Source organism: Saccostrea cucullata, unplaced genomic scaffold (genome assembly GCF_032062105.1).
Source record: "Saccostrea cucullata isolate Sc308-1 unplaced genomic scaffold, CSIRO_AGI_Scuc_v1 ctg4937, whole genome shotgun sequence".
Classification (NCBI taxonomy): Eukaryota; Metazoa; Mollusca; class Bivalvia; order Ostreida; family Ostreidae; genus Saccostrea; species Saccostrea cuccullata.
This window is the reverse complement of record NW_026930340.1, coordinates 6,716-32,848: the sequence shown is the minus strand read 5'-3', so window position 1 is coordinate 32,848 and position 26,133 is coordinate 6,716. Positions and strand designations below refer to the sequence as shown.

Genomic DNA, 26,133 nt, shown 5'->3' with positions numbered 1-26,133 from the left:
AACAAGATAACCACTATTCAGACCAATACCTTTAATGGTTTGCCAAATTTACAGAAACTGTAAGTATATATTCATCACTTGTAAGTATACCTCCTCTAAGTACCTTGATCAAATATCTCTTGATTTTATAGGGTCATGTCTTATCTGATCATAATTAATTTTCTGTTTAACATTTGGGCAATTCATAATATTTAGATTTTTTTCATTTGGCTTTTGAGAAAACTATAACTTTCTTTTTTATTTCAATTTGTTGTACATATGATAAGATCTGGGTATGAGATCAGTATTTATCTGTGATAATAATATCATACCTGGAGTTATATTGTTTTACTGTGATAGCTATGATGAACCAAAACTCTGTAGCAATCACAAATTGATTTTATTAATGTAATTTGTATTATGATTAGTAATAGTGAGCTTAATATTGAAGACAATTTGCATTCAATTTCTTAATATTATTATTATGATAATATGTACAAATTTAAGTATGGAAAGTCAATGATTGTTTGTAAGTGTACCTGATGTCTACAACCTAATACCATTCAAACCTATGCTTAAATTCTGATTATTTGATGTGTCATTGAATGATGAAGACTTTTTAAAATACGACTTAAACCTTATTGACTGTATATAAGCCCGTCTGAGCTATGAACAGCAAAGCTCATCGAATATTTACAAATACGGAAGAGGAATATTTCTCCTGATAATTATTCAATAACATTTTTTATTTATTATGAATTTTTTTCCGATTACAACAGAATTTCTCTTTTCTTATCATAAATATCTATACAATATTAGTTACATGTACATGTAAGAGTTAAACGGATTTTCGTTTTATCAAATGTACATGTAGATGTATGTGTCGTAGAGAGGAGAAAATACAATGTGGCGTCACAAACACAAGAATTTGATTTTTAATATTCCTGGTAACTCTATGAAGAAATATATCGGAACATGTGTAAAAGGTCAAGTTCGCAGCATGTAAAATCTACTTGGAGAGAAAAGGCTTAACTGATAGATTTCAATATTTAACACAAACAATTCCTCGCACTTAGCCAATATCTTTTGAAATTATTAATATATATGCATTTGTAATTGTCTCTATCCTTAAAGAAAAAAATACGTATATTGTCATAGCATTTTTTATGATAAAGGTCCATTCAAAATCAATTTGTTTCTGCACAAAACCTATGCTAATATTGATGATGTTTCTGTTTTTTCATAACAACATATATCATTTTTTATACGAGATCTTCCAGCAATTTGAGGTTCTATTCTTAGGTTCAAATCATGCTTTTTTCATCAGCAAATCAGTTTTTGTTTTCCTTTGAAACGGAATATATTTCAAACTTTTTTTCAAATAAGAAACATTTTCAGTCTCATTTAATATGAGATATGGATATCTGTTTCATTTCGATTTTTTCCTATTGAAAGCTAGGATTTTTCTTATTGAAAGTAATTGCTGATACACAAACAATTAATTGTTATAATTTAAATTTCCGTCTCAACTTTTCTACATCATACATATGGCAGGAATACTGATGACTCGGCGTAAAACAAATTCAACTTTGAAGATCGCCATGACCCTGGTTCCCCTTTAGATATTTTCAAGCGTCCATATTCTCTTTGCTTTCAATTTTTCAATTCTCAGATTGTTTTGTTTTTATAAGCATTTCATTTGAGATTGGAATTGCTGGCTCTGCATATGCCTTTCAAATGAAATTCATCCAATAAATATTTTATTTAACAACAATAGCTAATGCAAAGGCTAAAACAAATACATAATGCTCTAAATACTTGATAATTTAACAAAGCTACATGTTTATGATCAATCCCATTCGAGTTTAAACGTAATGGTGTTTGTTGGATCCCTTTATAAATTTTTTACCATAATGTTTGAAACTGATTGAGGAATTACCAGTATGCTCATGAAAGGGTACATGATATATAATCTCTCCTGAAATCTTTTCTTAAGAGTAACATTCGCTGTAATACTTTAGCTATTGTTTTTGTTTAGGTCGTTTGTTTTAAATTGTTTAATTCGGTTTTCACGTAATTTTTATATACCATTGGTCCTTAATTTTAGTAAATAATATAGGGTGAGTTCACCATGCATCGGACACATACCTTGCTTCGGACAACTTTAGGCAATAAATTCTCTTTCAACTTAAGAGTTCTGTGTATTTATTTGTTTCTGTCATAAAGACGAAGATTTAAATTTTTAATGATATCGTTTGTGTTTATCATGTTGTGATAAAAATACCCCGCAAATGGCCTTGAAGTTACGTCATATTTTACATCATCAAAGGGGAATAACCCGAAATTTATGATTTTGCAATTTTTAGAGTTATCGTTCTTTTAAATTCGACTTCCACGGAACGAGTCGGACTTTGGTGAATTTTGTCAGGGATTGGTAATTTTACATAAATTATAATTAAATTTCACTTCAATGTTTGTTTAATTCTTATTAGAGCTGGTTTTTACTAGTATGCTATTTTCACCGTACATCGGACACAAATTAACCATGCATCGGACACTTTTCGATGCAAAGGTAAGCACTACCATTTTCATACAGAACCCAGCTGACAGCTGTTTTTTGCGGAAAAAGAAAATAAAAACTCTATATTTTCAGTCAAAATACAAGTTATCGATATATGACGTCTGGAATTTTACTCAATTTATTTCTACAAACCAGAGTATGATAAACCATGAGAAAAAGGCGCGAATTACGGCATTATAAGCATTTTAAAGCATTTCTAAGGCAGAGTGAGGTCTCGAGAATCGTTCTACATTTGTGCAATAATATCGTCGATTAAATTAAAGTTTAGGGTTATTTCTTAGATAAAAGACGAAAATATATCCATATCAAGGATTTTAAAGCACTGTGATAAAGGTAGATGTTTTTCCGGTCTCCATACCGTCTGTCCGATGCATGGTGAACAATGTCCGATCCATGGTGAATTTTCAGTTTTTTCTAAAAACTCGATTTTGGGGGATATTTTCTCAATAAATGACATATAATTGTGTCCTAAATTGTTATTTTAATCACAAACTAAATGTTGAACTCCATTTTGATAATTTTCCGTCGGTAGCGATATCGCTAGAACTTGTTGAAGTACAAGGGTATCCGATGCATGGTGAATTCACCCTATAGACATTGAATATGAAACACGTTTATTGATTTACAAGCTGTAACGGTATATACATGTATTGTATGACAACATTCACTTCAAATAATTTAAATGGAGTAGGCATTGATATAATAAATGGCAAAATTCTTAAGCAAAATACAGAAAGAGAGGTATGGGTTTACAACTTTATGATAAGTCGCCATATATTATATTTGCATAGTATACACATATTTTTGTATATACATGTAAACTGTATATGTTGTGAAATTTTTATAGGAATGACATTTTATTGCATGCTCAAAAACATTATCAAGAATAATGAATTGCATTGCATAGTAATTATACTGCATTTATATTTCTAACATTTTATTAATTACATAAAAAATAGAACTCATTTATTTGAAAATTTACATTTCAAAATCAAAGCAAGTGGCATAGACAATCAAAATTACGTTTGAAAGTATTCAATCCGATGCTTGTACAGCTCTGAAAAATTACGAGTTTCATTCATCGTTTTAAAATAGATTTTTTTTAAAGATCAATTTTCTTATAGGATATATATTGTAGAAGGACTATCTAAACTGGATTTCTGTTTTTCGTTTCGTAGATATCTAAACGGAAACATAATCACTACGATACCGCACAATGCCTTCGCCAGCTTACACAATTTAAATCTCCTGTAAGTATGTCTAGTACTTCTTGTAACAGAAACCGTCAATAGTTTATTTCTAATGTGTCTACCACAGTCCCTGCTGGTCAATAATTTCCTACCAGCATCTACTATTTGCTTCCATGGAGACATTTCTCTTCTTCGTAAAAAAAGTTTTATTTCAATTTTACTTAAAAAATTCTTTTAAAAAATATTTCTTTGATAGCTAGGACATTGCCCGTATTATTTTCAATGTATATTGCATTTCTCTTTGAGACGAAGGTGAAGATTGCCTTTTACATTATTCCCAAACGGTTTTATTGTTGTTGAACTACGTCTAATTGTGTACATATAATTCTTTGAGTCTCAAACCGTTCTCCATCCAAACAGCTCACCGAAGCTTGTTTTTGCTTAAGCTGACATATACAACAGAACAATTGCCTGAGAATGAAATATGTCATTTATTACAAATAAGAATTGGCGAAATATTGGATTCACAAACAAAGGGGGGAATCAGCAAATATCAAACAGTATAACATATAGTTACATAACATTAATAAGTCACATAAATACCCTTATCCCCCCTCCCAGCCATCCCCGTTCCCCAAAAACAAATTTTCATTAATAACAGGAATACTGATTAATTCAATAACAAACCTCAAAAAACTTTTGAAAAGCTTGTTTAATTTGGATGGCTATAAGAAAATTTGATTTGAGGCTGTTTTTCTGCCTTTATTGTTGTTGAATTAGGAATTCTATGATTTCTAGAGCAGATTTCATTAATGTGCTATTCTCCACAAAAAGGTGAAATCTTTTCTGCTTTTTTGATTAATTGCGTGCTGCTGAGTTTTGTTCCGAAATATTTTACTTTGATTTCCGTGAAGACAATGAGACAGTTTTTCCTCCAAATATGGCTTCAAATTAAGCATATCTTAAAATTTAACGTCAAGAGGAGTAATACGCCATTGACTTAACTTATCGTGACGTAGGCAAGTTTTGTTATACAATATTAATTGAATCTTTTATCCAATCAAATGACGTGTTACAACTTAAATTAAAATATTGCAACTTAAAATTATACAAAGACTGTACCTATGAAAATATTTGTAGTCTAACTTGTCCTGAAAACAAAGTGTAAATTGATGTTATATAATATGTTTATTTCTTTTCATTATATAAAACATCAATATTTAAAATTTGCTTTTTTTGCTAAAATTATGAATGGAAAACGTTCATTTTGAGGAGAACTAAATAAATATCGAAGGCATAAGGCATTCGTGTCTAAATTGTCAATAGATGATCATGATCACGTTTTCATCGCCTGGATACAAAGTCAGCTGTTTGTCGGCTGTTGTTCCTGTTGTTGTTCATGTTGTAATTTTGACAAAATAATGTAATATTAAAAGGTGATTAGCCACATTCGAGTAAAAAGACTGATTATTGTTTTAAGTAAAAGTATGTATAGGGATTTTAAAATTTATTTCAGATTGTTAGATTCCAACAAGATAAGCATAATTCAGAGCAATGCCTTTCATGGTTTAACAAATTTGCAGGAACTGTAAGTAACCTGTAACATTACAAAGCTTTAATATGTCAGATCCCAGAAATAAATATATGAATGAATTAAATATGTGTTTTTCATCAGTTAATGAGCACAAGAAATGTTCTCAAATGTATTGCATTTACTACACTAACAAGACCGGGATACTGAAACTCAGTATTAGTTTATGTGGGCAAAAGAAGACATTTATGTAAACTCCAACGGCTTAAGATAAGTAAAAAACCAAAGAGGGGGCAGGTATTCCCTTGACTCAATTTCAAATTCATTTCTTGTAAGCTTAATTCACACCTAACCTTGTGACTTTAACAATGGTATTATGTTAAATAGGGAGCAAAAATAAACATTGAACTTCATTTAGGATTTTAAATTCTTTAATAAAAATGCAATGATTCATCATTTTCTTTTAAACGTACGTTTATCAGCAATTTATTTTCCAACTATGCAAAAAGAGTGTAAAATTTCAGCTTATGTTTTCGGCATCTTTGTATTTGTATTATTTCATTTTGAATAAATCAATTCATAATACCACGAATATGAAGGGTAAAATATTCATTCAAACATTATCATTTACTTAACATAACATGCCAAATTGAATACACGACTATAAAAGATTTATCGTCGATTAATAAAAACTATTTTAATATTTTTGTAGGTACATTGATAATAATACCATTACCATATTGGACAAAGATATTTTCCTGGGACTTTCAAAATTGGAGATTCTGTAAGGATACAATATATATAATTTGTCAATCATTCCAGTCTTACTGATTTCGAAAAGCTTAGCAAAGTTTATATTCTTTTTTGTATTCACATATTAATTTAATTGCTTTTTGTTGGTTTCAAATGCTAGACTTTTCAAATGATTGAGATATTATTTTAATTCAATATTTATGTGAGCATATTAAATTTTTAAACTTTTGTAGAGATTTAAATAATAATCCTCTGCACTGTGGTTGCATCTTAGCCGATTTTGTCAGGTTTTCCCAATCAAGAAACTTGACGTTAGGATTTTTATCTGAACCGAAATGTTCAACTCCCAGTAAATTGAAGGGAGTATTGTTGCAGGATCTCTCCTCAGAGGACATGAATTGTGACGACACTACAGCAACAGCACCAGTAAAGGAAACGACAGGTAAAATGGTTATTTTACTTAAGTAGAGGCAGAAATATTCGTGGGTGATCAAAGTTAGTTTTTTCTTTGTAAGCAATTATCAACGAAAATGAATCCCAAACGAATTGTTTTCATGGGACTCTATTTTGCATTGTTTTACATGTAATTTCGAAACAACCGAATTTTATGTCCAGGAAACCTTATTAAATGACAAATCAACAAAATTTAATGTCCACCAAATATTGTGTTTCTACAGTATTTTCAGTATAGTAGAAAAAATATTCTATAGAAGACGCATAGACAAAAATACTATAATAGACACATAGACAACATATCCTATAATAGACACGTAAACAACATATTCTTTATAAGACATATAGACGGTATATATCCTTTAATAGACACATAGACAACCTATCCCAAATAGACACCTTTTCTTGAACTCAACTGAGGTTGAAAAGTCGGGTAGGTATTCAAAATAAAGTAGCATCGATGTTGATAGAGGCGGAAAGTAAATGAAACATAAGAATAAATTAAACGATGTTGTAAATTAAAAACTACTTTACTTATGTGTTTTTGTAAATATTTTACTTTCATGGAAATTGGTTACTTTGAATTATCGAGAAACATTTCCTAAAAACCACTATTACCCGCTGTATAACAAAGCATCGCCCTTCAGGGGAGCACAAGTCAACATTGCTTGACGACAGGTGACATTCCAAAAGAATTTTGACTGTGAAAACTGTATTCGTACAGTTCACTGTAATATGTATAAAGCATTCAGTATAATATGATAGATATTCCATGTATTTGTGTTTAACATTGAAAATTTTTGCCACTCGAAAACCATTGTCAACCTCGGCTGCGCTTAGGTTTAAAATGGATTTGGGGTGAAAATCCTCAAATTTTGCACTCAACTGCATGCAATATTTATTCAATATCATTCATCTTTAATTCATGAATACATATCCATGAATAAAGAGCTATAGTTATCTTTATATTCTGTTACCAAACATGGTAATAAAACGAAAATTTGAGAAATGATCTTTTATCATTCTTTTATTAAAATTTATTTTGCACAACAAAATTGCTTCCTTGATACTTGGTATTCTTTGCAGAGTTGAATAGGCATTCTATAGCTTATAAGATAGAGAGGAAGTAAGATTAAATATGAAGATGGAAGGATTTATCGATTGTTATACCCGCACTTTCTAAAGAAAGTTCGGGTATATTGTTGTTACTCATGTCCGTCCGTCCGTCCGTCCGTCTGTCACACTTTTCTTCCCTGAACTCCTCTTACATTTTACACAGTAGCCTAATCATCTTTGGGGAGAAGGTTTGTGGTGTCATGTAGATGTGCAGTAAGGTTTCGGAATTTTGATTTTGCCCCGGGGGGTCAAATGGGGGTCGAAAAATGACGTTTTTTATGCAAAAAGCCCCGTCTTCCCTGAACTCCTCTTACATTTTACAGAGTAGCCTAATCATCTTTGGGGAGATGGTTGGTGGTGTCATGTAGATGTGCAGTAAGGTTTCGGAATTTTGATTTTGCCCCAGGGGGTCAAATGGGGGTCGAAAAATGACGTTTTTTATGCAAAAAGCCCCGTCTTCCCTGAACTCCTCTTACATTTTACACAGTAGCCTAATCATCTTTGGAGAGATGGTTGGTGGTGTCATGTAGATGTGCAGTAAGGTTTCGGAATTTTGTTTTTGCCCCGGGGGGTCAAATGGGGGTCGAAAAATTATGTTTTTTATGCAAAAAGCTCTGTCTTCCCTGAACTCCCCTTACATTTTACAGAGTAGCCTAATCATCTTTGGGGAGATGGTTTGTGGTGTCATGTAAATGTGCAGTAAGGTTTCGGAATTTTGATTTTGCCCCAGGGGGTCAAATGGGGATCGAAAAATGACGTTTTTTATGCAAAAAGCCCCGTCTTCCTTGAACTCCTCTTATTTTTTATACAGCAGCCTAATCATCTTTGTGGAGATGGTTGGTGGTGTCATGTAGATGTGCAGTAAGGTTTCGGAATTTTGATTTTGCCCCAGGGGGGTCAAATGGGGGTCGAAAAATGACGTTTTTTATGCAAAAAGCCCCGTCTTCCCTGAACTCCCCTTACATTTTACACAGTAGCCTAATCATCTTTGGGGAGATGGTTTGTGGTGTCATGTAGATGTGCAGTAAGGTTTCGGAATTTTGATTTTGCCCCAGGGGGTCAAATGGGGGTCGAAAAATGACGTTTTTTATGCAAAAAGGCCCGTCTTCCCTGAACTCCTCTTACATTTTACACAGTAGCCTAATCATCTTTGGAGAGATGGTTGGTGGTGTCATGTTGATGTGCAGTAAGGTTTCGGAATTTTGATTTTGCCCCGGGGGGTCAAATGGGGGTCGAAAAATGACGTTTTTTATGCGAAAAGGCCCGTCTTCCCTGAACTCCTCTTACATTTTACACAGTAGCCTAATCATCTTTGGAGAGATGGTTGGTGGTGTCATGTAGATGTGCAGTAAGGTTTCGGAATTTTGATTTTGCGCCGGGGGGTCAAATGGGGGTCGAAAAATGACGTTTTTTATGCAAAAAGCCCCGTCTTCCCTGAACTCCTCTTACATTTTACACAGTAGTCTAATCATCTTTGAGGAGATGGTTGGTGGTGTCATGTAGATGTGCAGTAAGGTTTGGAATGTTTAATGTCTAATTGTGGCCTGACCTAGCCTTTGAGGTTATGATTTTAAAAACTAGAAATATGTCTATAGGACATGAATGTCCCACTGGATGTATATTACTCATGCTACAGGAAAATTTGTATTAGCGTATTAAGTTTGTTGAAAATATCTTGAACAGTTTCTTTAGAATTGAAACTAAAATCTAAATAAATTTGATATAGATTATAAATCCTCACCAAATTATGTACATGTATAAGTGCATGCTAAACATAAAAATGTCTTAAATTATTTCTTTAAAACTAAGCAAAATACAAATTAAAAAGGATGGAGGTCAAGGTCAGAGGAATGTGCAAGGTGAAGTTTTTGACGAAGTTATCAGCATATTATGTTTGATAAAAATATCTTGAATGATTTAATGAAACTGACCTTAACACTTTTTCTAAGAAAAGAGAGGTCAAAGGAAAGGTAAGGGCCAATTCAAGGTCAAAATAAGTTGATGTATTAATAGCTCTCAGCAGTATGTATCAGCATATGAAGTTTGATAAATATATTTTGAATTGTTTACTCAAAACTGATTTAGACATTAATTTTAGAAAAGTGAGGTCAAGGTCACAGGAAAGGTCAAGGTAAAAAAGAGTGAAGTATTGTAAAGCTTACATAAGTATGTATCATCATGTAAAGTTTCATTACACAAATTGAATGGTTTCTTTAAAATAAAGCTAAACAGTAATTTAAGGAGGCTAGGGGGTCAACAAATTATTTTTTTATTAACCACCGGTTATAACTTAAATTTGGGGATATGATATCTTAAGCCGTCAACTATCATTTGGCAAAAAAAAAAATTTCATAAATTTTAGTTTTAAAATTTGATCATTTTATCATTTTTATTATACCTTTATATGGAGCTCTTCTTCTAAAGGAGATCAAAATAGTCTAAAAATGGCCGCAACCACCCAGCCTCTTTAAAGAAAAGTTACGTGAAGGTCAAAGGAAAAGTCAAAGTCAAAAAATATTGCTGCAGTTGGATATTTACATCAGTATGCATCAACATATGAACTTTGATAAAAATATCTAGAAAGTTTCTTTGAGCCCAATGGAAAGACAGATGGAAGGGTGGAGGACGGACATGACAAAAACTATACATGTATTCCTAATCATGGTGTGGCATAAAAAAACTTGAATCTACATTATATGACGATGTTTCCATCTATCAAGATTATACAAGCAAATTCAAAGAATTGTGGTCCTCTGTTTTCTGTGATTTAGTGAATGGGATGCCATAATTTATGGCATATTATGTCACTGAATATGCACCCATATCATATATCAATTTTTGAAAATTAGGTCAAAGGGGTAAAATCATAGCATGTTCTGAAACATTTTGTTGCAGGTAATGTACATGTCAAATATAAAAGTCATATCTCTTTTGAATCAAAATTTATATATACAATATAATATTTTTGAAAAGTAGGTTAAACTTCTAGGTCAAGGTCACAGAGTCAAAAGTAATGATATATTTAGAAAAGTCTTTTCACATGTAATAAACATGTATAATTTGAATGCCCTTTCTTTTCTCTTTCAAATTGATCAATTTAAAATGTTATTTTTTGGAAAGTAGGTAAAACTTTAAGGTCAAGGTCTCACTTGGGTTAAAAAATCATAGTATATTTAGAAAGTTTTGTGGTAATGTACATGTGAAATAGGAAAGCAGTATCTCTTATTATTCAAAAGTTATGACCAAGGTTAAAGCTGTCAATAAAATGTACAAACTGACAGACAAATGAGATTTAACGTCCCCTCCCTTTCCCCAAAACGGGGGACAATAATGCCCTTGCTGTTCTTGAGAAGAAGATTTATGATGGAAAAAATCCCCTGCATATTTCTTAACGCAAATCAATATTGTGTTTTTATGTCATTTTGTTTGTTATTAAACATCCCTCTCAGGAATTTTTCACTCATATGGAGACACCACCACTTGAAAAATAATGAGGACAAGTTAGATTTGAGGTCAACATTCATTTTAGGAGTTTTCAACCATTAAGACATAAAGAAATATTAACTCGATCCTTCCCCTCACCCCTTCCCAGACCCCTGTTTGTTTATGTATGCAAACTACTACTTGTATTACATTAAAAAAAAATTATACAAATAGTTTAATGTGGTCCATCTCTGAATGATTTTCATTCCTATTCTTAAGGCCGCCGCCAGAAGATAAGTTGACACAAATTCATGAAAAAAATGTCAAGTAATCTTATCATTGATGCACTTTTATTTAATTTAATGCAGTCATATTGTGAACATTTCCAGCTCATTAGGAGTGGGAATGACCTCCAGGGGTTAATTCATAACCTTTATACCATTAAATTTACATAACATAATAACACAAGAAACAAAATTATGGAGAGTCAAATGGAAAAACTTTCCAACTATTTAGGAGTCACATGATCATTTGTCATTACAGGGACAGGGAGTGGATTGGCTGATCGCCCTCTCACCCCCCCCCCTTGGAATTTGCAGGACTATAATATATACTGGAGGAAATAAAAATGACTTTGTATGCCCTAAGTGTCCCTCCACCTTAGAAAACAGACCCAAACATAACTTCTTTTTTTTTTTAGCTTCTCAGGAAATTCTGGTCTGGAAACCCCCCTCCCTCCCAGTCCCAGAAAAAAATTCTGGATCTTGTAACTAAATGTAACGTTGATAACGGGGGATAACTCTTCAGAATGTCAAAGCATCGGATGACCTTTGATCCTTTAAACTTGAACCTAACCGTTTGCATTTCAGACTATTTTACCCAAATCTATACCAAAACTTTGTACTTACCGATTGTCATTATTTAGGTCCTGTAATCTTCATGAAATATAATCCAATTAAAACACAAAATGAAATAATTCCTATATGCAACGATGTGTATACCACACTAGTAGCCTACTGCACGTGCAGTGAAATCTAAAAATGATAATGCCAATGGTAAAACTAGTACTTAAGTTGGGTACGTGACGGAAGCCCAATGTGATGCAGGTGTTCAAATACATGTATAGTGCAAGAACAAATTGAAAATTATAACTTACGAAAGATGTTTTATCTTAACTTTCCATCTAGGCCTATTTCCAAAAACAGGCAAATTAGGTGTGTTTGTGTGTGTGTGTTGATGGGAGAGGGGTGGGGGTTGACTAAATTGATTGTGTATACATGTATATGGCAGCTTTCAAGAAGTTTAGAACTGCCTTGTCAAATATAAATAAACTTTGCACATTTTGAAAAATTCATCAAAAACTCTTTACACTAATTTGAATAATATTATTTGTTGATTTATAGATATGAGAAAATAGATTTTAAAAGTTCCAATTATGTGCCAAAAATTTATAACCCCCCCCCCCTTTATCAAACCTTATTTACATCATTAATTAATTCTGTTGTTTAATTCAGACTAGTAATGAATTTAGGATATGAAATACTTATTAGATGGAGGCCCATGGGTCACATGGTCACCTGAGCATATTATGCTCAATTTGATAAAACATGTAATATGTAAATTATTGAATTATATTGACTTTTTCCTTGGTAAAGCCCAATATGAAGAAGTGTGCATTTAGAGGCAAACACCTTAGTGCGGGTATTACTGTCTCATGACAGCATCTAGTTTTATATTTAATATGTTTAATATTTTACTGTAAATGAGAAAAATTCAGGTGTGCTGGTGGTTTATCATGAATTATTAGACATTAGAAATCAATATTGTTTTGATCGTCCCGAAATGAATCTTAAAAGGTATCTCATATTACATTTTTATTTTATTTGTCCAATCAGGCGTGCGCGTTTCTTATTAGTAGATTCGATATCTTCAATTTGAAAAAAGGGCTTATTGTAGTTATATAACAAACTTAACACACAAAACACTTTTTTTACAAGATAAATTATTGTGTACTTGTGTATTTTGAATAAGAAAGCAGTATGCGAAATTATGCCCGTCGAATCTATCTCACACGGTAGTCGAGCTACCCTGATCCAGTTCATATTGAGTGATACACAATATATAGTGATGATCATTGACAACATTCTATGGTAATTAAAAATAAAACAAAATCAGTATATGCCTGACTTTTATCATGTTTTGGAATCAAACCTCGTGTGCTGTACAAAAATGCACGGGATCATATATTCTTAACTAGATACGGTAATCTGCAGATTTTATCGATTAAAATAGACAAGTTTACGGTGTTTTGCATCATCATTCAATACTAGAGGCGGACTGGTTAAATGCTGGAAAGGAAATAGTGAAAATAATATAATGAATAATATATTCTGTGTACCAGGTAAGAATATTTTTTTTTTATTTAAATGGAAATTAGGAAAGCTATTTCAAGGCTGGAGAGAGAGAGAGAGAGAGAGAGAGAGAGAGAGAGAGAGAGAGAGAGAGAGAGAGAGAGAGAGAGAGAGAGTTTATTTAAATATTAATCAATCACATAAAACGTTTTATTGAAACGGACGGTTTATTTTTTCATCTAATGGATCTGGTTTCTTTTTCATCTGATGGATCAAAAATAAATAAATAAGAAAACTGTAGATCTGGTTTAAAATCACTTCGTATCAAAATTCAGATTGTCTTGTTAATCGGCTATAAAAGCGATACGCAACTACAATTTTTCGTCACGACTTTTTGCGCTAAGAGAAAATGATTCACCTTTATAGATTTGGTTACCTTTTAGATAAGATTTTTATTTGTACAATACTCACTATTCAAAACAATAGTGTTTTGTAAGAAATAATTTGATTTTACGATATAACCAGAAAAATAACCCCTTTTTAATACTGGAGAAAAAGTTTTTTTTCGCGTGGTATTATTTTACGCTATGTACGCGGTATCAAATTTTCCGCGGAAATTTGTTCCATCAAACTTAATACATATGTAAGGGATATAAGGAGAGTCTTAAGATATCCATGTAATTTTCTTCTAGCTGATATAACAGAAATAGAGATTCCACGGAATTATGACCCATGGAAAAAAAAGTACGTCTACAGTATATCAATTCGTTTTTGTACATTCAGCAAATTACTTTTTTATTTTTTACGATGATCTAATGAACAAATTTAGTGATAAATGAGAGTACCTGAAGAGGTAAGATTCTATTTCATACATTCAATTACATTTAGCTTGTTTACAGTGTATGTGTATTTCAAGACCGAGTTGTAGATAGAAAATGAAAATTAAGTGTTCCTAAACATTCTTTTATTTACACAACATATTTTACAACTATTCAAGGTAAATACATGCAGGGTTTCATTGGTAAATGCTCTGAAAAATCTGACATCCTTTACATGTATTCATTCTCTTGATCAACACTATTTTTCTTCTTGTCTTCCTGTTTTCTGTTTGTTGTAAAGGCATGTTTCGATCACTACGAAAATGTCAATACAGATTTTCTTTTGATTTGTAATTTTTGATATTCAATGTATACTTTTATTTCCTATCTTTTTTTACAGAGTTCAAAGAATACATGTACATAGTTATTTATTACTCTAATACGAAATATTTTTTTTTATTGATGATGAGTTCAAATACAATTTTCAGATATTTTGTTGTAAGTCATGTTATTTTTAATAATTGTGACTCACTTCTTCATTGAATTTCTTATTGACTGATATAAAATAAATATTTTTGTACAGTAAACAGTTATGCCAATCTTGGTTTAAATGTGTTTCTGAAACCATGAAGTGCTTTTCTTAAATAGAAATGACTCATCAAGTCTCAATTTCAAATAATAATAAATAAATATTTGACGGGAAAATAAAAAAATAAATCTATTATATGTATCTAAAACAATGAGTTTGAACCAATTCTATATTAAAATTGAACATCTAAAAAAATAATACGCATCAAGACACTCATTCATTTAAACTTTGACACAAACCATAAGAAAACTGGTTTAGCGAAGAAGTTAATGTTTTCAATATTAACCATTGTTCTAGCCAGGGAAGAATAGTTCCTTGATCATGTTTATAGAGATAATGTCAGTATAATTAATACCTGATAATGAAAGACTCAAAAAATATATCAAAAATATAACGTCTAAATAAACCAACCAAGTAACAAAATCAGGACAAAATTCCCTAGTACTATAAGTCTGTACCCACGATGCAGATGATTTATTCCAAACAATTCACTATTTAATCTTTTTTTCATGTAACAAAATAATTAATGCCTGTCTTTTCGGACAACATTAATTATGTTAGCCTCCTTGGATTGAAATAATTGTCATTTGCCCAAATGTTGGGCAATTTTTAATCCAATGGAGGCTAATACTTACAATGTTGCCCGCAACCCCAGTCAGTATGTGTATATTACCACGAGCTTTAGAGAGATTTCAAATATTTTTCGTGCTAATAACTTGAAAAAATAAGTGGATATTAAAGTATGTTTAAGTACTTCAATAACAAAAAAGAAACTAATAAAATTTGTTCACGAAAACTTTATATTGACAGCAAAGTTTTTCTTCTTATAAACTCCGACAGAAAGAATAACGTCAAGGAACACGAACATTTCCTTACATTGTACACTTCCACTCTTTCATCATATTTTTCAAATCATCTAGTCTTGAAACAAATTATCAAAATCTGACACCTTGAAAGAAACATTTATTCTCAAATTTCTCAGATCAAAGTTTGTGTCCCAAAAGCTTTACGAAAAAACAAAACCATGCATAAATATACTATACACCCCAAGAAAATTAGTAAGGAACAGACATGGAGGTCATATCTTGCTCTACCAATAACCTGGGCTGAGCAATACAAAAAATATTTTAAAACTGTTATATCTTTCCGTTTAAACTAATTCTTGTTAAGTTATATTTCAGTAGGGTTGTTTACTTAACCTGTCATGAAGTACACTACAGGTCTGCCCGATCGGCAGGGATACTCACTCCTCCATATGGCACCTGATTTAATATATAATATTGCACTGGTTTGTATCTGTATTGCTCCTGCTTCGTATTTTTTTTATTATTTTTTAGCTTTGATACTCATAGCCATTTCCATGTATTTTATTATGTATATTTATTTGATATATATTTTCTTCACATAGGTTTTTGCTTCTCTTCGCAGCTGAAATTTTATCTCGTATAGAACCCTGAATGCCATTTGGAAGTACAGGTACAAACAACAGGTAATGAAATTGCTTCGACCTTGATGAAATCCAGCAATTTTGAAAAAAATATAATCTTGAGATCCCATGCAAGATTGTACCCCAGTAGCCCAGACGACCCATCTCAAAGACTAAACCCTGTTGGAGTATTTCATTTACCACTGTATAAAGTTAATCACCGCCTTTTTTAAACATTAATTCGTCATGAAAGTTTATATATATTTCTTGTACACTCCATTTGAAAAATTAACAAATTATTTTTATTGCATTCTGTTGTTTAAAAATATTGTTTTTAAAAGATGTACCTTTGAGCATTATGGATTAGTGATTGAATACAAACATTTATCCTAGACCAGGTGTGAAATGATATGATTAAACACTACTCTATCTTATACCAGGCATAGAAATATATGGAGTCTTAACATTTAAATCAGTGCGTTTTTATCTCTTTCCTATCTTCTAATAACGTTAATAGTTCTTTTCCAATGATCAGACTTAAACATTTGATTTACTGTCAATGTATACGTTTATTAACATATTTGGTTTGTTTTAGACCAGGCCTGAAAAGATGTGGATAAGTACTACTAGATCAATGATACAAAACCTTCTTCAAGACCAGGCGTAAAAACATGGATATTGATATTACATCTAGTTTGTTTTCATATGTATTCTGTTTTTATCAAGATGTAATAAGTGTGATTATCTGGTGTTGAGATTTGTAAGTTTTTTGTCCCTCCATGTGTATATTTTTCAGATATTTATTTACCAATTGCTACCTTAATTTATCTATTATTTAAATGGGTTTTGTATTTTTGTATAGTTTTGTTATTCACTGTTCTTTTTTTTTGATATACCCATGCTGCAAAGGAAAAGCTAGTGTTTGTGAGTTTTGGAGGTTGTATAAGGGTGTGTGAGGGGATGTTTGTGTCCTTCAGTCTATAAATCTAGCTGTCCGTAGCTCTGTCTAGCTTTGTGCTTTGCCATAAGATTTTTTGTCGCAGAATTCCGAGAAACTACCTATAGCAGACTTAAACATTTTTTTTATTATTAGGCAAACTATATGGTAGGAGTCATTTTTGTACGAACATATTGCCAATGTCCTGCTTTTCTGTGCTTCTGTCCAAATCAGATTTTCCACGCAGATTTATTAGAAACTGCCAATCGCAGATGCTTGAAGTTTAAGCACACTGAAGCTCGTTAGTTTAGCATGCGGTATAAGGGAATTCCTTTTTATACGGACCCGGTGTCAATCTCCTGGCTATACATACGTCTGTACGTATAAAACTTCTATCATAGTTTTTTTTCAGCAACTGCTCAAGGCTGGTGCTTGAAAGTTTAGCACACTCCTTCTTTTATAAGGTATATATACCTTATTGAAGGATTATGTTTCGATTGAATCCGAAGTACTCTTCTTGTTAATATGTGCAGTCGTTCATCTGTCTTTACATTTTTGTGTACCCACCAGACAGCAAGTTCTTTATGCAGGAAAACTTTTGTCCATGTTTTATTTTCGCCCCTTTTGCCTAAACTTCTATGGCATGAATTTAAAACGGGGCAAATTCAAAGAATACAGTATAATTTCTTTAACAAAAGTGAGACTGGGCGAGTTTAAAAGGAGACAAAATTGTTTGCAAGTGTGAAAAGGCCAAATAAAGCTGGGTTAAGATAACCCTGTATACAGTACTTACATCATAGTTAGATTGTATTAGATTTCTGTATTTTTTGTTTAAGTTTGCAGATTAAAATATGCTTTATGACACGCTCAATCAAACGGTTTTATTACATTTTAAATATCCTTTATTATAAACACTTGCACACTCATAAATAAAAACACTTTGTATTTGGAAGACTTGGTATAATGAGACAATTAAATGTGAAAAGAAATATATGTATCTACCCTCATGAGGCGCTTATATTTATTCAACGGAATTGATGTTACATATTTCTTTTGAATGTTTTGATGACAAGGAGTATATTTAACAGTATTTAAATTTCAAAATCTCACTTTAATTACATATGCACACATATTTACGTGAAACCAAAAAGCATTCTTTAAATATTCAGTTCCATTTTAGTCACTTTTTGAAAGAATTTTGAATGCGTTTGAAACTAAATACAAAAAAATTAGAGCTTTTTAATAGCCCTAATATATAAACACTTGTACATCTACACTTGATATCTATAAAGATGATTTATGTATATTTTGTTTTAATAGTTTTGTATATTTACATAAGCTTGTTTTTCTAATATGAACCATTTGAAATATTGATTTGAATGTCGTTTCTTTTATACTCATGCGTGGAAATAATTGATTTTGTTGTTAAACGTCTTTCTCGAGATTTTTTCACTTATATTGAGCCACCACCACCTGGCCGGAAGAGCTTTAAATTTTGTCCTATTCTTAGCACTCAGTGACAATGCTTGATCTTTTCCGTGCCATTACCAACTGTTACACGATACCTCGTTTTATACGGTCTCATCAGAAGGACCAGTCTTCGCGATCGAAAGTGGGATTGGAACTCGTGTCGGAAGAATCGATTCCTTACTTTGTGACTTATAGAATTCTATATGTGTAGAATTATAATGATTATATGCATAGTGAACCTTACGCTTAAATGACTGTATGATGGGGTTAAAAAAATGAAAATGAACATATTATCTTAAGCAAGAGAAAAAAAAGATATTGATTTTATTTTTACGCTTCTAAATGAATTAAATGCTAGCATTTGGATTTTTTTTTTAAAGTTGCATTTGAATTATAGGAGTGTATACTATAAATAAATCCTGCTGATTAGCTATTCTATTGAAGCATTAGCGCGATACATGAAATATGCCAAGACATTTAAACATCTGTAGCTCACATGAACCTTAAACAAATTCCTTAAATATTCAGTTCCATTTCGACCATCGATTTTTATAAAAAATGAAGATGTCTGTTAATTTTGTAAAATTTTAAATAAAAATTATATAAAAGCTTCAAGTATTTCCTGATTGTTATATCTCTTCGTTCACTATTTTCACTGAAAGTGAGGGAAATTAATTTTTGATCCTTCTGGTCTTTTGTAATGGAACTTCCGGTCATTCTATAGACTAAAGCAGATCCTTTTTGAATCTGAGGTCAATAGTCAAATGAAAAAGGTGGAGATAAAATATGATATTGCACCAATTGGTTTCCAAATAGTGGCATGTTCCTGTATATATACAAGTTTGCAAGTTTTTTTGCATGATTTTGCAGGTTTTTTTGTGATATGCAAGGAAAATGTAATTGAATGGAAATAAAGGTTTTAAAATATGAATATGCTAGTTACCGTTCCCTCCATATGCTTTGGGTATATTCGTATAATAGGGGGTGTTTACACCTCTAAGGCAGCTGATCCAACTTACATACAGAATCTCTAGGGCTCCATTTTCTATACTCTCTTCAGAAATTTGTATTGTATTTTTTTTAGATCGATCACTATTCGTCATCTTTACTTTTTACATTCATTTTCATTGATATCAACTGATTGTTGGTTAACAATTTAACACATGTAATTATTATAAATCTTTTCACGAATATTTTTAATATGAAAGTACCGCGTTCCAATATTAATAAAACCCTGTCAAATGGTTTTCAGTCTTTAATAAGTTTACTTAACTATCTTATATGTATACATATCAAGTACATGAATGGGTGCATAAATTTGTCAAATTTACTCTTTCGATATAAGTTCTTTTGAAGAAACATTAAAAAAACAATCAAAATTTGCACAACCGTGATATTATTTATTAACAACAAGAAGTCAGACATTTAATATAAATATCTGTACTGACATTTCTTTATCAAAATATTTTATACAACAAACGTCCTATTTCCTGACTTTAATTCTCTGATGAATTAAATTTCTGATAAAAAGAAATATTGATAAAGAGTGATAAATACCTGTATGCAGTTATGTGCATTGTCTTCTAAATGTGCATTATGTTACCCCTGTTGTCATGGTCATATTGTTAGATGGATGTCATAACACTTTTTGATCTAAGGTATCGAGCATTATTCCATAAATGACCATCAATTCGAATGAATGTTTATAGAATAAAATTTGATAAATGTACATTTCATGTCGTAAATATCAGTGGTAATGTACCCTTTTACCTTTTCAATGTAAATGTTTACCGAGTTTTCAAGATTTTCTTTGGACTAGGCGTACCAGTAAGATCGCATTTCTCTGAAGACGGCATTCTGCATGCGGTACATAGATTCAGTTGATACAAGTTGCTGTCCCCACTATATTTCCTCCAGCTCTCTTACCATCCTGTATATGTCTTCGAGCCATAAAAGTCTGCAGAATTAAGAAAAATTCTCATTAAAGACTAGTAAAACCTTTATTTTTGATTTGTTATCATAAATTCATAGAATATAACGTCTTGCTAAAATAAAACTTAGAGAAAAAAAAAACTTGCTATTGGTAATTATCCTGCACATAAGACATAATTACTAAATGAATTAAATTAATTCTTTTTACCGTATATAAGAATGTAGTGATTTTACTAGTGGAAAAAAGGTATCTTTAATTGAAATGATTTTATATGCTATTTAGCAAAGGAGATTAACATCCTGGCAAGTCCCTTTTGTTATTTTATTTTCTGTAATTGTTAATAAACCTAGAAAGAGGCCTTTTGAAACGTTTTTTTTCTGCGTGTACACTCTTTTCTGTTTTGTTGTGTATGTTTCTAGAAAGATATGTTTTGTGCATTTTGGAAAGTGGAATGAAATTTTTTTGCAGTAAGTATATAAGAATACAAATTACAGATAATGTATCCTTAAACTTTTTTAAATGTACATTAGTAGTATCACATTTCAGTCATTGACCTTTTATTTTTAATTTTGACGATAGAATATTTTTTTTCAACCGTAAAAATACTATTGATTGATACAATGTATTTATTTTTCCTTATTCTCCCTCTACACCCGTAGGTTGTACATTAAAATCAATTTGCTGATGGTCTTGTCACAACACAAATTTAATTAGATCAATCATTTGACATTTAACAACCACTTGACCCCTAAACAAAACACACACAACATGCAAAAACTTCCCTGTTATTAATTATCACACTTTTTAATTTCAAAGTTCCTGTCATTTTCAAGGTAATTTGGAGTTATTATGAAATTTGATACTGCAATGGTCAATTTATTATTGATCATTTAAAACAGGTACTACCATTTTGGGATCAAATATAAATGATTCGTGTTTTTTTCTTCATTTATGTCAATTGTGCAATAGGAAAAAAAAAATTAAAATAAAAACAGTACCTTGATTAACAGTGAAAATGTAGTTGTCAGATGAAAAATATCATTGGAAATGTTAATTTTCATCAACATTTAATTCTTCTGTCTAATACTAGACTACAATGAAATCATTCCTTTTTACCTTTAGAAAAAATATAACAGATTTACGTTTTAAATTTTTTTTTAATTTTATTTGTATTATATCTGCATTTATTTCATTGATACACTTGAGCATTAAGTCCATAATCAATCAATCTTTGAAGTTTTTAAAACATGTGATCCTTTTTATCTAAATGCGTAGTACTATCGAAAGTGAACCTAACATAAACTTTATAATAGCGTCAATATCTGAAACACAAATGCCATTAATGAAATGTTTCCGTATTGAAATAACATAGAGAAATTTATTATCACGCTAATTGAAACGTTTTCTGACTGATAAAGAATTCATGGGGAACATATCGTCTTGATTCCCAAAATGAATCTGATTGTGTGGACATTAGTTCTCTGTGTACGGACCAGTGACTGAGGCCTGTCCTAGTGTCTGTAGATGTCAAATGAGTACCCGCTGTAATGGGACAGATGTAGGCTGTAGTTATGAAGTGTTAACAGAAGTACTTACCAACATTCCCGCAGATACGTGTAGATTGTAAGTAACTGTTTTAAAGTATTCTTACAATGTACATGTAAGTAGAACAAAAGTAATAGATGTATTCTTGTGTGTGACTTTTGATCTATTGTGTTTTATATTAAAAGTAATGTTAATTCATAATAGACATCAGTTTGATTTAACATGATGATTATATTGAGATTAAAAACTTGAAAGATGAAACATAATTAAAGGATGTCTTAAGAGTTAGTTTATTTTAATAAACATAATGATAATATTGTGATTGAAAACTGGAAATAAAACATAAATAAAAGATTTTTTTTAAATATGACGATGATGTAATCTGCTAGTAAAGGAAAGTTGATAAGGCATAAATATCAGTTTATATATATAAAGGTATATTAGCAATAAAGCTAATGTTAATTTCTATCCTGTGGTATTGATGATAAAGATATTAAAAAAATAATTAATGATTAAGATTTAATTAAAATATATCAAGAGCTTATAGGCTAGCGTACATTTTTTTTTTCTAATGTACTGTCACTGATAGCCGTTCCAGACTATGATATTTGAGAATATTATTATTATGTAAATCTTTTGTAATAAAACCATGTATTACGGTTGTTCTACTCTGAATGAACTTACTCTTAGAAGAGTTATAAGATTAGTAATATAACAATGGAATGGAAAAAAAATATACGACTATCTCAACTCTATATTTTTGAACATGATTCATGTTATTATGAAACCCCTTTTACTTAGAAAGGAAATTGAGATCATGTTTTTAATAGCTGAGAAGAAACGGATCGTTTCATAAAAGTTCAAAATAAAATCATTAGGAAGAAATATTTCAAATTTGCAAAATGTCTTGATTGCATCATTAGATTAGCTCCATAACGAGCTCTCTTGCTTTTAATACCCCAATGCATATATCCATCAAATTATATTTGAGTTGGACCTGTAACATTCAAAACCAACATTAACTATAAGATATGCTGAATTTATATATTTATTGTAACAATACTTTTTATTGAATTAATCTATATTAAATTATTTTTTTAATAATGCTTAAAACAAGAAACTAAAGAAACTAAAAACCTTAGCAACGATCCACTGATAAATATCTGATAACTAATAAATTATTAGCATTGATTTAGAATCATAATGATTGCTATCATCACTTCGAATACGATAATGATTCTTCTTGCATAAACTTTGTTAATATAAGAAAAGTTTAGCAAAAAAAAAAATAATAGAGGCAATTATCGCTAATAAAGGTCATACATCTATTGAAATAATACCTATTTTGAGCATAGCAAACATGGACCTTGAATATATCAGAAGTGAGATCTAGTACAATGGAGGTGTTTAAGCATTTAATCCCTCATTCTGTTTAAAAAATGGTCAACGCATAATACATTCTTGAAACTTTTATTTTTTACATTTTATAACTATTTGAAGATTTTCCACAAGAAATTTAATTTTATCAAATACATGTCATTTTTTCTGTATTCTTGAAGAGCCCCTCCCCAGTCATCCACGTTTGTCATTAACTTAAGTCAAATTATAGCATATATTTCACTTAACTCTGGAAAAAGTATACCGTTTAAGCGGAAATTTTAGCGAAAGGCAAATTTAGCGATTTGCCATACGTCAAAATTGGTACTTTAATCTTAGCGAGATGTAATTTTAGCGATTTTAAATGCTCTATATAGAAGCTATAACAAAGAAAATGCAATTATTTTTTTTTTAGCGATAATCAATTTAAGCGATATCAACACCCTCGCTAATTATGCCAAAATTAAATCCTCACTAAAATTTCTGCTAACCGGGATACATGGTAGGAGGAATCAGGAATCGGGTGCAAAGGGTGCCAAAGAGAAGTAAGCATCCTGTCTTCACTTGTCAGAACCACCATCAACCCTACCTATTGATCAGAAATGACTGTTATGAGCATATCTCACTTTTCCGACAGGTTATATTTAAAAGAAAAATTTTAATACAGTGGAATGTTTTTGTACCTTTTCCAAAAATTTTGGAGGGAAAAAATCACCACGTTTGAAGATAATATTTTCTTCGACGGTTTGTTGAATATACATATACCGAAATTAAATTTTCAAAAAGTCAAATATATAAAAGCAGTAATGTTTCTGATAATAAAAGCTGATAATTAATATATTCAAAGGTGTAAAAATAGACACCTATGATACGAAGGTTTATTAATGAGTATTTGAATTATGTAAAGTTTTGACTTTTAGCCGTCAGTTCTATTTCGTTTTCGCACTTGAAAGAGTCGACATATTTTTACAATCCAACATATCTGAATCACCGTGACGTGTAAATCTGCAGAAAAACCTCTGTAGTGACACAATTTTTTCACATAAAACAACATTCCATGTATCAAAAGTAAGTTTGATATGTACTCTAACATATACTGAAAACTTGTCTGAAATAAATATTTAGAACACTGGCAGATATCGGAGTATTTTCGTGCTGTCATTTTTCTAGCTCCGAATACCTATTTTAAACACTATTATAAATTCATTTTTCTTTGCTTTATTCATCGTAAACGTGATTTATACCCCGACTTTAAAAGTACTGGGAAGGGGTACATAGTAATGGGATGTTTGTCCATCCATCTGTCTGTATGTCCATTTGTCTGTCTGTGCGTCGGTCCGTCTGATACATGTACGCTTTGGAGTACCCATTTCTTATCCACAACTCCTCTTCTACCACTGAATGAAATTTAATGAGGCTTCTCATAATTCAATGAGGGTTTCACAGTAGCTGCAGATCTGTAGCTCTCCGAAAAAAATTTGATAGACCGGAGAGCTACAGAGCCACCAATTGAAAAAACTGTATGTTTAGTGCGCACAAAAAATGCGCTCGGTTCTCGATTTATTTCTCCATGTTTTTAAAGCTGTAATCTCTAAATATTACTAACCGTGTGTTTCTAACATATTCTTTGACTCTTTCCACAACAAAACATTCCTCATGATTGTTGTTAATAGTCCTCCTGGCCCAGATATTGCAATCATCGTACATTTCGCTTATTTATACTGCCATTTTGATTTCAAAGATAATTCGGTCCAATATGCTTCGTTCAGATGTCAACTACGAGAGAACTTGATAGAATAGAAAGTAATTTTTTGAAATCTTTCATTTTTTGCAATTGAGGTAAGAATTTGGAAAAATTAATCAAGAATCGTGCGCACTTTTTTGTGCGCAATAATTATACTGTTTTTCCAATGGGTGGCACTGTAGCTCTCCGGTCTATCAATATATATTTTTCGGAGAGCTACAGATCTGCAGCTAGTTTCAAAGAATCTTTGTTCAATCATGCCAAAGTACACATTTTGTTTTATTATTTTGATCTGGTACATAATTTTGGCTCCCTTAGCATCACATGGATACTGCCATTCTTTCTAATATTGAAGGGTATATCCATCTCTCATCCGCAATTTCTCCATTCCACTGAATAAGATATAATGACACTTTAATGGATTCTTTATTACATTTTTGCCACTGTACATGTGACCTCTTATTTTACATTTTGTTCTGACACTTGGGTCTCCCAGAGCAAAAATGTAATCATAATCATATAGGAGGCGTGAGGTATCATTAAATTGAGCTCAGTGCTCACCGTTCCTTTAGTTTCTCTTCATACTTTTGAAATGCAAATAACTTATTGGTAAGCAATAAAATTAACTTTTGTAAGTTATGTCAATGTATAATATGTGAGGCGTATATTTTTTGAATTAAATAGGTACCCCTAGGACATTCGGAACTCGTCGGCTTATTCGTAACTGATAAAATGGACATCTTTTTTAACTTGCGAATTTTCCTTTTTTTGAGGGGGGGGGGGGGATCTTTTATTATGAAATATTTAATTCCACAAGTTATTGAACTACCTAGACAAAAACTTAGATTTTGAATTAATGCCACATATATTTATAGCAGCGCCGAATCCGTTTCTTATTCGGAACTGGTTAAATAACT

The 26,133-nt window shown here is 31.2% G+C and overlaps 1 long non-coding RNA gene across 1 annotated transcript; it reads left to right on the top strand.

The window, feature by feature from the left end:
* Positions 1-24: 24 nt before the first annotated feature.
* On the top strand, positions 25-5,336 carry LOC134283787 (uncharacterized). Its single transcript, XR_009995560.1, has 3 exons — positions 25-59; positions 3,739-3,810; positions 5,267-5,336. It is a non-coding gene; the product is annotated as an uncharacterized LOC134283787 (long non-coding RNA).
* The last annotated feature ends 20,797 nt before the right edge of the window (positions 5,337-26,133 follow it).